At 36.1% G+C, this 13,144-nt stretch overlaps 1 protein-coding gene across 8 annotated transcripts in view; it reads right to left on the reverse strand.

The window, feature by feature from the left end:
* Positions 1 to 13,144, reverse strand: part of ZC3H12B (zinc finger CCCH-type containing 12B) — a 359,663-nt gene that overhangs the window by 51,480 nt on the left and 295,039 nt on the right. For 4 of the 8 annotated variants that reach the window (XM_025050973.1, XM_025050972.1, XM_025050970.1 and 1 more), the window contains exons 1-2: positions 3,044 to 3,137; positions 2,506 to 2,591 (exon numbers count right to left, since the gene is read on the reverse strand). The exons of the other annotated variants lie outside the window; for them this stretch is intronic. The gene's annotated coding sequence lies outside the window, so the exon portion shown is untranslated. Of the gene's footprint in view, positions 1 to 2,505; positions 2,592 to 3,043; positions 3,138 to 13,144 lie in introns of those variants that run through there. 8 annotated transcript variants of the gene reach the window in all.

The raw sequence follows: 13,144 nt of genomic DNA on the forward strand, positions 1-13,144 counted from the left end.
CTAGCCAGGAGTTTTGGATCTCATTGAGTTTTTTCAGAAGTACCGTCTTGAATTCTCTGTCATTTAAGTCGCACATTTCTATGTCTGTAAGCTTATTGCCTGGATATTTTTGTCTTTCTGAGATGCCTTGTCACTTGGTTGTTCATGATGTTTAATGGACTATTTCTCCATCTGGGCATCAATGGAAGTGTATTCTGCTGTTTTTCCAGAAAGAAGATTTATTATATAAATTCTCTCTTTAGCCTATTGTAAAGAAGGTGCTTTTCTTTTAGTTTCTAGTAGGTGGAGTCTAAGCCTCTTGGATCCCTGCTTTATATAAAGTCTTAATAATTCTTTTTAAATTTTCTTATAGATATTTATTCATGCTTGCTACCCTCAGTTTCTGTCCCTGTCAGTGTCAGTGACAGTCTCAGTAGTGTTTGCTCAGATTCCTCTGGAACTCTGCAGTGATCGGTCTGGGAGGGTATGGGGGGAGTGCCCCTCTGGGTTGGGGGTTGGGGGCTGCATCTCAACTTCTGTTTTTCAACCACAGCCAGCAAAAATCAGTTGTTGTTCCTCTGTGGTCCTGTTTTGCTTCTCTGCTTTCTGCCCTGATGACTGGGCCCTGCAGCTTGCCGGCCATGGGGAGTTCTCAGCTTTCTCAGGCAGTAATGTTCCTGGAACTCACCGCAAGAACTCATTGCTCCTTCTCCCCTCCCCTTCCTCCTTCATGGAGTTCTGGCAGCTATGAGAGGCAGCTTCTTTACTACTTCCAGTCCACCATCTGACACACAGGGCTCTGACTTGTGGTAGCTCTTATGCACAGATCTCACGCTCAGATGTGCCAGTGTGCAGTTTGGGTGTTTTTTTGTTGTTGTTGAGTTTTAGATGTTCAGCTTATTGTTGTTTCAAGGGGAGAAATCTGGGGACATCTCTCACTCTGCCATGTTTCCAAAGATCCTTGGATGAATCTTGAGAGTATCACACTTAGCAAAGTCAGTCAGAAAAGCTGAGAAGCATATCATTTCACTCATATGTGGGATATGCAACTGAAAGGAACATATGAGCAAGACTAACGAAGGGAGACTCATGGAAACAGACAACTGTTTAGTTGTTACCACATGGAAAGCAGGGAAGGGGAATGTATATATGGGTAATGGAAGTCAAATATAAGGTGATGGAAGGAAATTTAACTTTTGGTAGTGAATACACAATGCAATATACATGTTCCCCTTAAAACTTGCCCAGAACTCTGGATTGGGGAGCCATATTTGAACCTTGCTTCCTGTCTCTTTGCCAATCGATTTAGCAATAAAAGTTTTTTTCTTTTTTTTCTTTTCTCAAAAGACTGGTGCCATAGTATTGGCTCCTGTGTGCATTGGGCAGCAAGCTTTTGCTCAGTATCAAGAAGAGGAAGGGAGAGAGTATTCTTGGTTCAAATACCATAGGCTCTCACATTTTTAAACAAATTTTCATAGATTTTTCTTGAATAGATGTTTATTAATTTGGTGTTTGCTCTTAGGATCATTTCCAGAGATTTATATGTTTTTTTTTTAAGTTTTCATCAGATTCACTGGAGAAATCATCAGAGTTCTTCATGCTGTTATCCTGAAAATTATCTCCTGTATATTCAATTTTGGTTCACATTTATTAAAGTGGTTAATTTCTTAAATATCTTGAACCCATGCTAAAGTGTCAGGTAGAACTCCTGCACCATCTATTCTTTTATATCATAACAACAAATTATATCCAATGAACTTGCCTTATAATGCAAAATTCTATTATTTAAACAATAGAATATAAGTCATGTAGCTAATAATTTGGACCTGCAATTGATTTCATTTTGTTTGTGAGTGTTAAGAGCTGTCCTCTTTTTAATAATAAAAAAGTGACAAAAGAATTGTAGAAAAACTTATGGATCTCAAGGATCATCTAGCTAGGAACAGAGGTAAATTAGAACCGAAAGGTCTAGATGCTCAGCTTTGTGCTCTTTGTAGTTGAACATAATGCCTGTCAAACAGCAGTGAATAAGCTATGCATGCTTCAGAGTTAATGAAACATTTTAATCTGTATTATCTCATATGATCTTCGCAACAACCTGGAAAGGGGCCTGGGAAGTATACTATTATTTTCACTTCACAGATGAGTAAACTGTACTTCAAATATCCAACATGGAGATAAAATAACTTACATGGCTATTTTTATCTATATTACCTCATATGACCTTCATAACAATCCTAAAAGGTGGTCTGAGCAATATACTATTATTTTAACTTCATAGATGAGGAAACTTCAATTCAAATCTTTAAAATGGAGGTAAAATTACTTACATGGTTATTTGATTCAAATCTCCTCTTGTTCTTTCCATTATACCAGGCTTCAAATGAGGTTCTCAAGTTGGAGCACAAACCCTCAACCTTGAGACAGAGTCTCACATTCTAATAATAATGTCAACATTAATTTAGAGGCATAAATTGAACTAGGAAACTTGACACTTAGAGCAAATTTTTTAAACCATATTCTCACCTCAGACCCTTTGATGTCTGACCTGATACTTGTCTCTTATTTCCTTCCATCTTCTCCCTTGACTGATATTCCAGACTCTTCTGTGTCTAATTGTTACATAAAGATAGAGTCAGTGAGGCAGTTGCAGCAGTGAGAAACTGATGTCATTTCAGAAAGCATGCTCTGGGCTTCTTGATGGCTCCTACTAGTGCTACCTCATGGTAGTTCCCAAGGTTTTTATCTCCCTGGAGAACCAAAATATTAAAAGATGCTCTACTCAGCAAAAACATCTTGGGACTCAGCATATTTTCTTTGAAATGTCAGACAAAAACAATTGTGTAAATATACTATGAACGAAGAAAGCTACTTGAATCAAATCAGTTAAATATATTTCTTACTCTTATAATACCTTGCTATAAAATCAAATAGTAATACAGTTTGTGAAATGCTTACACAAATAACTACAGATGACTTGATAAAAGTAATCCATATGATCATATACACATGGATTCTTCCCTTTTCCTAACTCAAAATGTAATGTATTTTGAATCATACAGACCCTGGTTCAAATTTTGACTCTGCCACTTGCAATTTGTGTGATCTGTAGCTTTAGGCTCATCTGAAAATGGGAATAATAAAACTTTCATCAAAGTGCTCCTATAAAAAGAAAATGAGATCATGTATATGAAGGAACCAGCACATTGACTAGAACGCAACACTCAGTAGATGTTTTTTCTCTTCCTTTTCCTTTACAATTACAGTGAGCAAATTAGTAACCACAAAGCTCTCAGAGAACAATTCAGTCTATTTCATGATATTGATTCTACATAGGAAAAAGTTCAGAAAAGACAGACCAGTGAGAGGATTGCTATGATTAGAGAAGTCTTCCTAAAGAAGGTGGGACTTGAGTTTGGCTTTAAGGGATGAATACCCTTTGAATGGATAGTCTAGTGTACCTCAAAATCCTCTATTTGAGCACTGGGATTCTGCACAATGGGCCAGGGTGTCCCATTACTTAAATAAAATACAGTGACCTTTTCGTAATTTTTAAAAATAATTAAGATAGCATTCTCTCAATTTGAAATTTCACACCTATACATATCCTTAATTCTTTGACACTTGTTACACCTCCTCTAAATTTAAATTCAGGGTAAGATAGTAATGAATTTGGCACAATCATATAGTTAGATATTTTATGTTTGATAAAGTTGTTTTGTGATATTCTGCAAAGAGAATTATGGCTTCAGGTGCTCTGCCACCTGAACATATTTGAGACTCACTGAGATAGGTGAAAAATGTGAAGCAGATGGGGAACAACATAAAGATAACATAAAAAAAAGTATTAGATAGTACATTGAGCAGACCCACCTGGAGTGGACAGTATGTGTTATAGATTAATAGCAAATAATAGTTAGGTAATAATAAGGTATAGTACTATCTTGAGTACAGTCACTTATAATTTTCAAAGAGTCTACACATACCTAAGCTCATTTTCATAAGAACTTTGTGAAATGAAAAGGGCAGGTTATAATATTACCATCAATACTGACAGCTGATTATTGAGCATTTTCCTATGTACTGGCATCATTGCTACATGCTTTACATATATTATCTCTAATGCTCATAACAACCATGCAATATAAGTATTATTATCTTAATTTTATAGTTGAGTAAACGAAGGTTTAGAAAGTTTAAGTCATTTGCCCAAGGCCGTATATCTAGGAAAGAACATATGCTCAAATTTGAACCTCAGGTCTGTCTGATACCAGCTCCACTGTATTCTTTTAACAGCATGAAAAGAAGAGAGGAAAGAGATGAAAAGGGAGAAAGCAGTAACAAGTACATGACACAGGAGTTGCCCTACAATAACCCTAAGATTGGGTCTCCCAGAAAATAAACTAAAATAATTTTAAGTCCATTTTATAACAACAGCAGCAGTACTGTCAATCCTGAAAATCAACAAACCCCACTTTGAAGGCCTAATTGCCATACTAAAGTATTCTGGGGGCACTAGGTTCACTTTAGAACTCATGCTCTGCAGTAGTTTATCCAATCTGAAATGAGAAATAAAAAGCTTTCTAGATTGACATCCTTTACCATTTATGTTTTTCCTCCCTGTGGGAAGCAATCAACACAAACTCTCTATGCAATAGGAATGTTTAAAGCAATCCATAAGGTGAAGCGTGAAGATTTTCCATGACTGACTCCCTACCAAGTAACCTTTTTCCTATAAGAAGAGGTCCAGAGATTGCCAAAGCCAAGAATCAGCACCAAGGATTGCCATGGAGCCCTGTTTCATCTTGAAAGTGAAACATTCAAGATACTCATTCAGAGGGAATAAATGGTTTCACCTCTGAGAAAAGGCCTGGATTGTCAATACTCTCAGGGAATAGATAAATGCTGACACTAGAGTTTAGACTAGAGAAAAGACGGCATCTATTTTAGCTGCCAGAAAGAATGATATAATCTGTCATAGAAATTTTATTCTTCTGGTAAGGAATCTTGGCTACCCCTTCTCTACCAAAGGCATATTTAAAACCCAGAAGACAGAATAAAAGACCTCTTAGAAGCCTGAAAAGATGATACTGGGTCTAGAAACTAAAGCTCATACAATTTACTCATAGTAAAGTTTCTCCATTGTGTACTTAAAGCCAACTAACTCATATTGTGATTAAAACAACTCATTTTTTAAATTTAAAAGGTATGAATAATTACCCTTGAAAATATTTGGAGAAAATCACATCTTTTGCAGAAATGAAAAAAACTTGATATTATTTTTATGTACAGAAAATCATTGTGTTAAAAATATTAAAAAAACAAAGTAAAACAAATACACTTATAAAGTGCCTACTATATAAGGTTCTAGGGCCTTACTATTCCAACTGTGGCCCACCCTCCAGTAGTACAGGTATCACTTGGGAGACCATTTAAATGTTAAACCCCAGACCTATTAAATCAGAATATGCATTTTAATAAAATCCCATGCACGTTTGAGAAGCACTGGTCTAGGCTTGGGAAACATTTATCCAAGTGTGTCTTTTGACTACTTTCATTAGAATAATCCTGGGTATTGGTTAAAAAATTAAGACTCCTGAGGTCTACTTCAGACCTACTACATGACATCACTAAGAGTGGGATCCAGGACTGTACATTTTTAAATGCAGAGGGCATTAAATCTCAAATTTGAGTATATATCAGAATTACCTGGAGGGCCTGTTAAAACACAAATTGGTGGGATCTATCAATGCAGAGTTCTCTGATTCAAGAAGTCTGGAGGGGGACCCAAGATTTTGCATTTCTAATATGTTTTTCAGTAATGTTGATGCTACTGGTCCAAGGAGCATGACAGGAGAACCACTACATAAATATAATTTTAAAAGATTTTTTTTATATGGTTGTCTAGTCTAGGTTAGCCGATAACAATTAGAAAGAGAGTAGTCAGAGGTAGGCATACCAATAGCAATAGAAAGAAGCAACATCTGATAGGCTGAGAATAGGTGTGGGAAACAGATACTATAATAAAGAGACATAAGAAATAAATGAGTATGTATTTCTGAAGCTATTGAGTATAAGTGCCAAGAACCTTATGTGTCTCACTCCCGCCCCTCTCCCAGAACTATCAGTCTCCCGGTCCTTGAGGGTAATCATTGTGTCTTATATGGTAGTAATGTGAGATAATGGGTGCTCATTAATAATGACCCCCAGTCATCAAGAAGAGGTTTAATTTTGTTTAGCTTACTGTTTAATCAGGTATAGAAATGTACAATATGTTTTAGAAATATTTTCATTGAGGGTTAACTTTTGAACACTAACGTTTGATAAATTAACTTTGAAAACCACTCTATCAACTCCAAATGATGCAGGATAAATGAAGATTATGTAAAACTGGAGTTCAGACAATCCAAAGATGATAATAACAATATCTAATATTTAAAAAGCAAGTACATTTGTTCATGTAATACTCACAATAATGCTTTGAGACACATATAATCATAAATTCTTAGATGATGGCTATCTAAACTAAGGTTCAGAGAATTAAATTAAATTAAATTGTTGAGATCACGCAGGTAATTAACTGATAGTGCAGCCAGACTTGAACTTAGGTCTATCTGACTCCATTTTTCTATATCATTCTGCTTTCGTTACAGGGAATAAAAAAGTTCAGGCTGAGAAGCTGGAAATGTAAACAGTTCTCCTGGGTTTCTGCAGGCCATACTCATTGTAGAGCTTCCTGTAAGACAGGTATCCAAATTTTATTAGCATTAGCAGTTTCTTTCATTTACAGAAACCACGAGAACTCCCTTAATGTTTCTGTGTGCCATAACTTACAATATGCCCTTTCTTCTTCCTTCACTTTTGTGGATTTCACTGTTGCCTGGAAGTACTTCTACCTCTTCCTACACCTTATTGCCCTATACTCCAATTCCTCAGTGACAACATAGAAGGGCTAGTGGGGATATAACAGGCAGAGATAAAGAGAAAGGAAAGACCTAAGGTCCATGTGTATCTGTTTCTCCTCCCCCATCCTCTTACTTTCCCAGTGCCTGGGCTGATTTCTACATTTCTGTCAGTCTCTTCCTACTCCTTTGATGAGTGTCTCAAACATTGAGGCTGGGTGGTCCTCTATAATGAAGATAAAGTTCACTTATTCCTCTAAGAATTCAGCCTCCACCATTCAAACATAAGAACACATTCTGTTGTTCTGAAGCTAAGCAAATGGGATGCTTTAGAGTAGAAACTCTTATTATATGTCTGTTTCTTGTAGTTGTCCACAGTTTTTCATAGTGGATCTCAAAAGAAAGAAACTAGGAAAAATGAAAGAAGCAAAAGTTTTATATGCAATAGACTTAGATAAAATTCCTACCGCTGCCACTTAACAGTTGGATGACTTGGAACATCATTTAATCTATTCGATTTATAAAATGGGGCTAATAGCCCCTACCATTCTTACCTCACAGAACGGTTATGGAGCTCTGATGTGTTAATAAGTATGAAAGTGCTATGTAAAGTATAAAGAGGTGTATGGATATAAACTTTGATTGCTAATATAATTCTGTGTTCCTGGCATTTTACATGTTTCTATGTAATCACTGTTATTGCTACTGGTTAGATTTTATAGTACTATGTATTTATTTGAAATTTATTTATTGAGCACTTGCTTTATAGAAATTGAGAGTACAGTAACATACCAGACACAATTATTTTTCTGGAGGAGTGAATTAATTCAGGTACATATATAAGTAAACTAGGTTTGGGGTGGTGGGAGAGTGGTGACTAGCCTGGAAATCCAACCACCACTTTTATGCCAGTAATTTAGAAGTTAACATTATTATGCTGTATATGTATGGAGTTACATCAGTAAAATGCTGGAGTAGGCAGCTCCAAACTCCTATCCCCTCACAGAAACATTAAAAACAAGTAGAAATTGTCAAAGCAAACTTTGCCAAAACTCTGGAAAATAGTAAAATGTTTATAACAACCAAGCAAATATGGAATCAAGAGAAAGCCAACTTAAAAATTGTAGGAAAGCTTTATGGTGCTTTTACTGACCCTTGTAGTTGTCCACAGTTTTTCATAGTGGATCTCAAAAGATCAGTTATGGTCTTGAAGATGGCAACCCCTACTCCCAGTGTGTGACTCTGGCTCTCGGTTGCAGCAGGAGCAGCCAAAACCCATTTACAAATTATTGTGTTAGTCTGTTCTAACGTGTCTGAGGGATACATAAAAGACTGATGCAAAGTGGTCATATCCGTTTCACCTAACCTGGAAATCAGAGTAGAAAAGTGGAAGGAGAACAAAGTCGAGGCAAGTGAAGAAATATGGCAGAGTGAGAGATGTCCCCAGATCTGTCCCAATGAAACAACAATAAGCTGAACATCTAAAACTCAACAAAAACACACAAACTTCACACCAGCATGACTGAATATAGGCTCTGGCATAAGAGCTACCACAGGTCATAACGCCAGGTGTCGGGCGGTGGACTGGGAGAAACAAAAAAGCTGCCTCTCACAGACAGAGCCCCTGTAGAAGGAGGAGGAAAGGAGAAGGTGCAGTTAGATCCCTAAACAGCCCTGCTCTGGAGAGTTGTGAGCTCCATGTGACTGGTGGCAGGGCCCAGTCATCAGGGCAGAAAGGAGAGAAGAGGGGACAGCAGAGAAGTGGAGACAGCAGAGAAACAACAGTTGATTTTTAACACAGCGGTGGCAAAACTGAGGCTGAGCTGCAGCCCCCATCGCCAAACCTGGAGGATCTCTCTCCCCATATCCTCTGAGAACAATCAATGCAGATCCCAAGGGGAATCTGAGCAAACGCTACTGAAACTGTTGCTAACACTGGCAGGGACTGAGACTGAGGGTAGTGAGTGTGATTAAACGTCTATAAGAAAAAAAAAGGCATTATTAAGGCTTTATATAAAGCAGTGATCCAAGAGACTTAGATGCTATCTACTGGAAACCAAAAGAAAAATGCCTTCTTTGCAACAGGCTAAAGAGAGACCTTTATATAATAAATCTTGCTGGGAAAAAAGTAGAATACACTTCCATTAATTCCCAGGCAGAGAAAGAGTCCATTAAACATCATGAACAACCATGGTGACAAGGCATCTCAGAAAGAAAAAGAAAAGCTCCAGAAAATAAGCTTATAGACATAGAAATATGTGACTTAAATGACAAAAAATTCAGGGTGGTACTTCTGAAAAACCTCAATGAAATATAAAATGATTCATATTAACAATTTCAGGAATTGAAAAAAACAAGTAGATGATCAGAATGATTTCTTTGGCAAAGAGATTGAAACCCTGAAAAAGAACCAAATAGAACTTCTGGTGATAAGAACACACTGCAAGAGATGTAAAATGAAATAGCAAGTTGGAAAATAGAGAAGACCAAATGGAGAAAAGGATCAGTGATATTGAAGACAGAAATCTAGAAATAAATCATAAGGAAGAAGGAAGAAACTGAAGAATGAAAAATAATGAAAGAGAAATACAAGAACTAGCTGATATCATCAGGAGAGGAAACAGAATAATGGGCATTTTCAAAGGTGAGGAAAAGCAGCAGGGATTAGAAAGCATTTTTGAACAAACAATTGATAATTCCCCAAATATAAGAAACGAGCTGGAGCTTGGGAAGAAGTCAACAGAACACCCAATTATCTCAATCCAAAAAGGCCTTTGCCAAGACACATTGTATTAAAATTATCAAAAATCAATGACAAAGAAGAATTCTCAGGGCAGCCAGGGAAAAGAAGATGGTAACCTATAAAGGAAAAAGCATTAGATGACTGTCAAATTTTTCAGCACAAATCTTACAAGCCAGAAAGGAATGGAATCAAACATTCAAACTATAAAATGAAAGGAACTACAAGCCAAGAATAATGTATCTGGCATTGCTCTCCTTTACATATGAAGGAGAAATAAAGACCTTTCCAGACACAAAAATTGAGGGAATTCTCCACCATAAGGCCTGCATTATGGGAAATACTGAAAGGCGTCAGCTCACTGAAAACAAAATGACACACACAAAAAATACATAGTTAGTAGTGGCGACTAGCAGACAGACAGAAGCAGAGGAGTGCAACCCTTACTAAGAACAGGGCATTATATCCTTAAACAATAAGAAGATTGGCTATATCGAGGTAGTAATGAACATACAGCATACATAAGGACAAATTGAGACAACAATGACTGAAAATAGGAGGATTCAAAGATCCAAATTCACAAAGGGGAATGGAGATAAGGCACATGCAGAACAATATGGATGACGTGTGTGTGTGTGTGTGTGTGTGTGTCTGTGTGTGTATCCTTTACATATTCATAATGGTAACTGCATGCTAAAGATTAAAACTGAAGTATATAACATAAAACAAGAAGAACCAGAGGGAATATCCATAAAAGCCAATCAAAATAAAGAAAAAAACCCACAAGAACAAGAAAACAATGGAAAAAACAAGCAACTAGGAAGCAAAAGATAAAATGGTTATAGAAAACCTCATATTTCAATAGTCATTCTAAGTGTAAATGGACTGAAGTCACCAATAAAAGGGTACAGAGCTGCAGATTGAATCAAAAAACAAAACCCAAACATATGTCTTAGGGAGACACATCTCAGTTCCAAAGACAAATATAGACTCAAAGTGAAAGGGTGGAAAATGATATTTCAAGCAAATGGCATTTAGAGAAAAGAGGGAGAAGCATTATTAATATTGGATGAAATAGACTTCAATATAAAAAGTTAAAGAAAGATAATGAGAGACACTTCATAATGATAAAGGGAATCATGTACCAAGAAGACACAACACTTATTAATATCTATGTTCCCAATCAGGGAGCCCAAAATATTTAAAGCAATTACAAACAGAACCAAAGGGAGAAAAAGACCAAAACCCTATCATAGTAGGGCACCTAAATGCCCCACTTTCAGATATGGCCAGATCATCCAAACAGAAAATCAATAAGGAAATAACATCTTTAAATGACACATTAGGCCAACTGGACATACTTAACATTTACAGAGTCTTTCATTCCAAAACAGTTGCTTATACACTCTTCTCCATTGCACATGGCACACTCTCAAGGATTGACCATATACTGGGACGCAGATATAGCCTCAACAAATATAAGAAGGTTGAAATCATACAACCATATTCTCTGATCATAATGTTTTGGAGCAGCAGATCGACTGTAAAAAGAAAGTGGGAAAAACCACAAATACATGGAGATTTAACAACATACTACTGAAGAATAACTGGGTCAAAGAAAAAATAAAGAAATGGATCGAGAGATACATAGAAATGAATGATAATGATATTACAACATGTCAAAACACTTGGGACACAGCAAAAGCGGTCACAAGAGGAAAGCTGATATCATTACAGGCCTCTCTCCAGAAACAAGAATGAGCCCAAATAAACAACTTTATGCTTCATCACACACACACACACACACACACACACACACACACACACACACACTGAGTGATTAGTATATGTAGAGAGTCAGCAGTGCCACCTGCATTTGATCCCTCACATTTATCTGAAACAACCTTGACTTCTGTCTTGCTGACCTCCAGCATCCATGTCAGGGCCATCACTTTGCTGACAGGGTTTAGAAAAATTTTTCGTTTGGGCAGGAGTTTGTTTTCATTTCAGTTTTTATTTTTTGTCTCAGAGTAGAATGTAAAATCATATTTCTCTATTTACCATGTAAGCTTAGGGATAAACTGTAGGAACTAGTTTGAAGAGCTGGTTCTTTGAGAAGATTAATAAAACTGAATAATCCCTGGCTAGACTCACTAAAGAAAAAAGAGAAAGGACACAAATAAAATCAGGGTTGTAAGAGGGGAAATGATGACATACTGCAGAAATACAAATGATCATACAAGAATATTATGAAAAAGTATATAACATCAAATTTATTAACTTAGAAAAATGGACAAGTATTTAGAATGATACAACCTTCTTAGACTGAATCAAGAACAACTGAAAAATCTAAATAGACCTATCAGCAGTATGGAAATTGAAACAACCATCAAAAACCTACCAAAAAGTAAAAGTCCAGGATCAGAAGGCTTCATCAATGAATTCTACCAAACATTCAAAGAAGATTTAATACCTATTCTCTTCAAACTCTTCCAAAAAAGTCAAAGAAGAGGCAATACTTCCCAACTCATTTTATGAAGCCAGAATTACCCTGATAGCAAAACGTGGTAAGGATAACACATACAAAAAAATTACAGACTGATATCTCTCATGAACACAGATGCAAAAATCCTAAAAAAGATACTAGCGAACCGAATACAGCAACATATAAAAAAAAAATTATACACTACAATCCAGTGGACTTCATCCCAGGGACACAGGGATGGTTCAACATATGCAAATCGATTACTGTGATACACCACATAAACAAATTTTAAAATAAGAATCATATGATCTTATCAATAGATGCAGAAAAAGCCTTTGACAAGATACAGCATCCATTTATGATCAAAACACTTAACAAAATTGGTATAGAAGGAAAGTACCTTAACATAATAAAGGCCATATACAATAAACCTTCAGGCAACATTATACTGAAGGGTGAAAAATTAAAAACCTTTCCTCTACAATCAGGAACAAGGCAAGGTTGTCCACTATCCCCACTGTCATTAAATATAACTTTGGGGGTCCTAGCAAGTGCAATCACTAAAGAAAAATATATAAAAACCATTTGAATAGGAAACGAAGAAGTTGAACTGTCACTCTTTGTATACAACATGATTCTCTATATAGAAAACCCTAAGTACTCCACAAGAACACTACTAGAAACAATCAGTGAATACAGTAAATTTTCTGGATACAAAATCAATGTTCAAAAATCCATAGTATTCCTTTACTCTAATAACACAGTTTCAGAAAAAGTGGAAAAAATAATTCATTTTGAAATTGCAACAAAAAACAATAAAATACCTAGGAATAAATCTAATGAAACATGTGAAGAACCTATATAATAAAACTATAAGACCCTATTAAAAGAAATTGAAGATACAAAGAAATGCAAAGATGTTCAGTGTTCTTGAATTGAAATGACCTTATTACCTAAAGCATTAGTCAGATTTAATGCAATCCTCATCAAAATCCCATCAGCAGTTTTTAAAGAAATAGAACAAAAAATCATCAGATT

This window comes from Pteropus alecto, unplaced genomic scaffold, assembly GCF_000325575.1.
Source record: "Pteropus alecto unplaced genomic scaffold, ASM32557v1 scaffold147, whole genome shotgun sequence".
Taxonomy (NCBI): domain Eukaryota; kingdom Metazoa; phylum Chordata; class Mammalia; order Chiroptera; family Pteropodidae; genus Pteropus; species Pteropus alecto.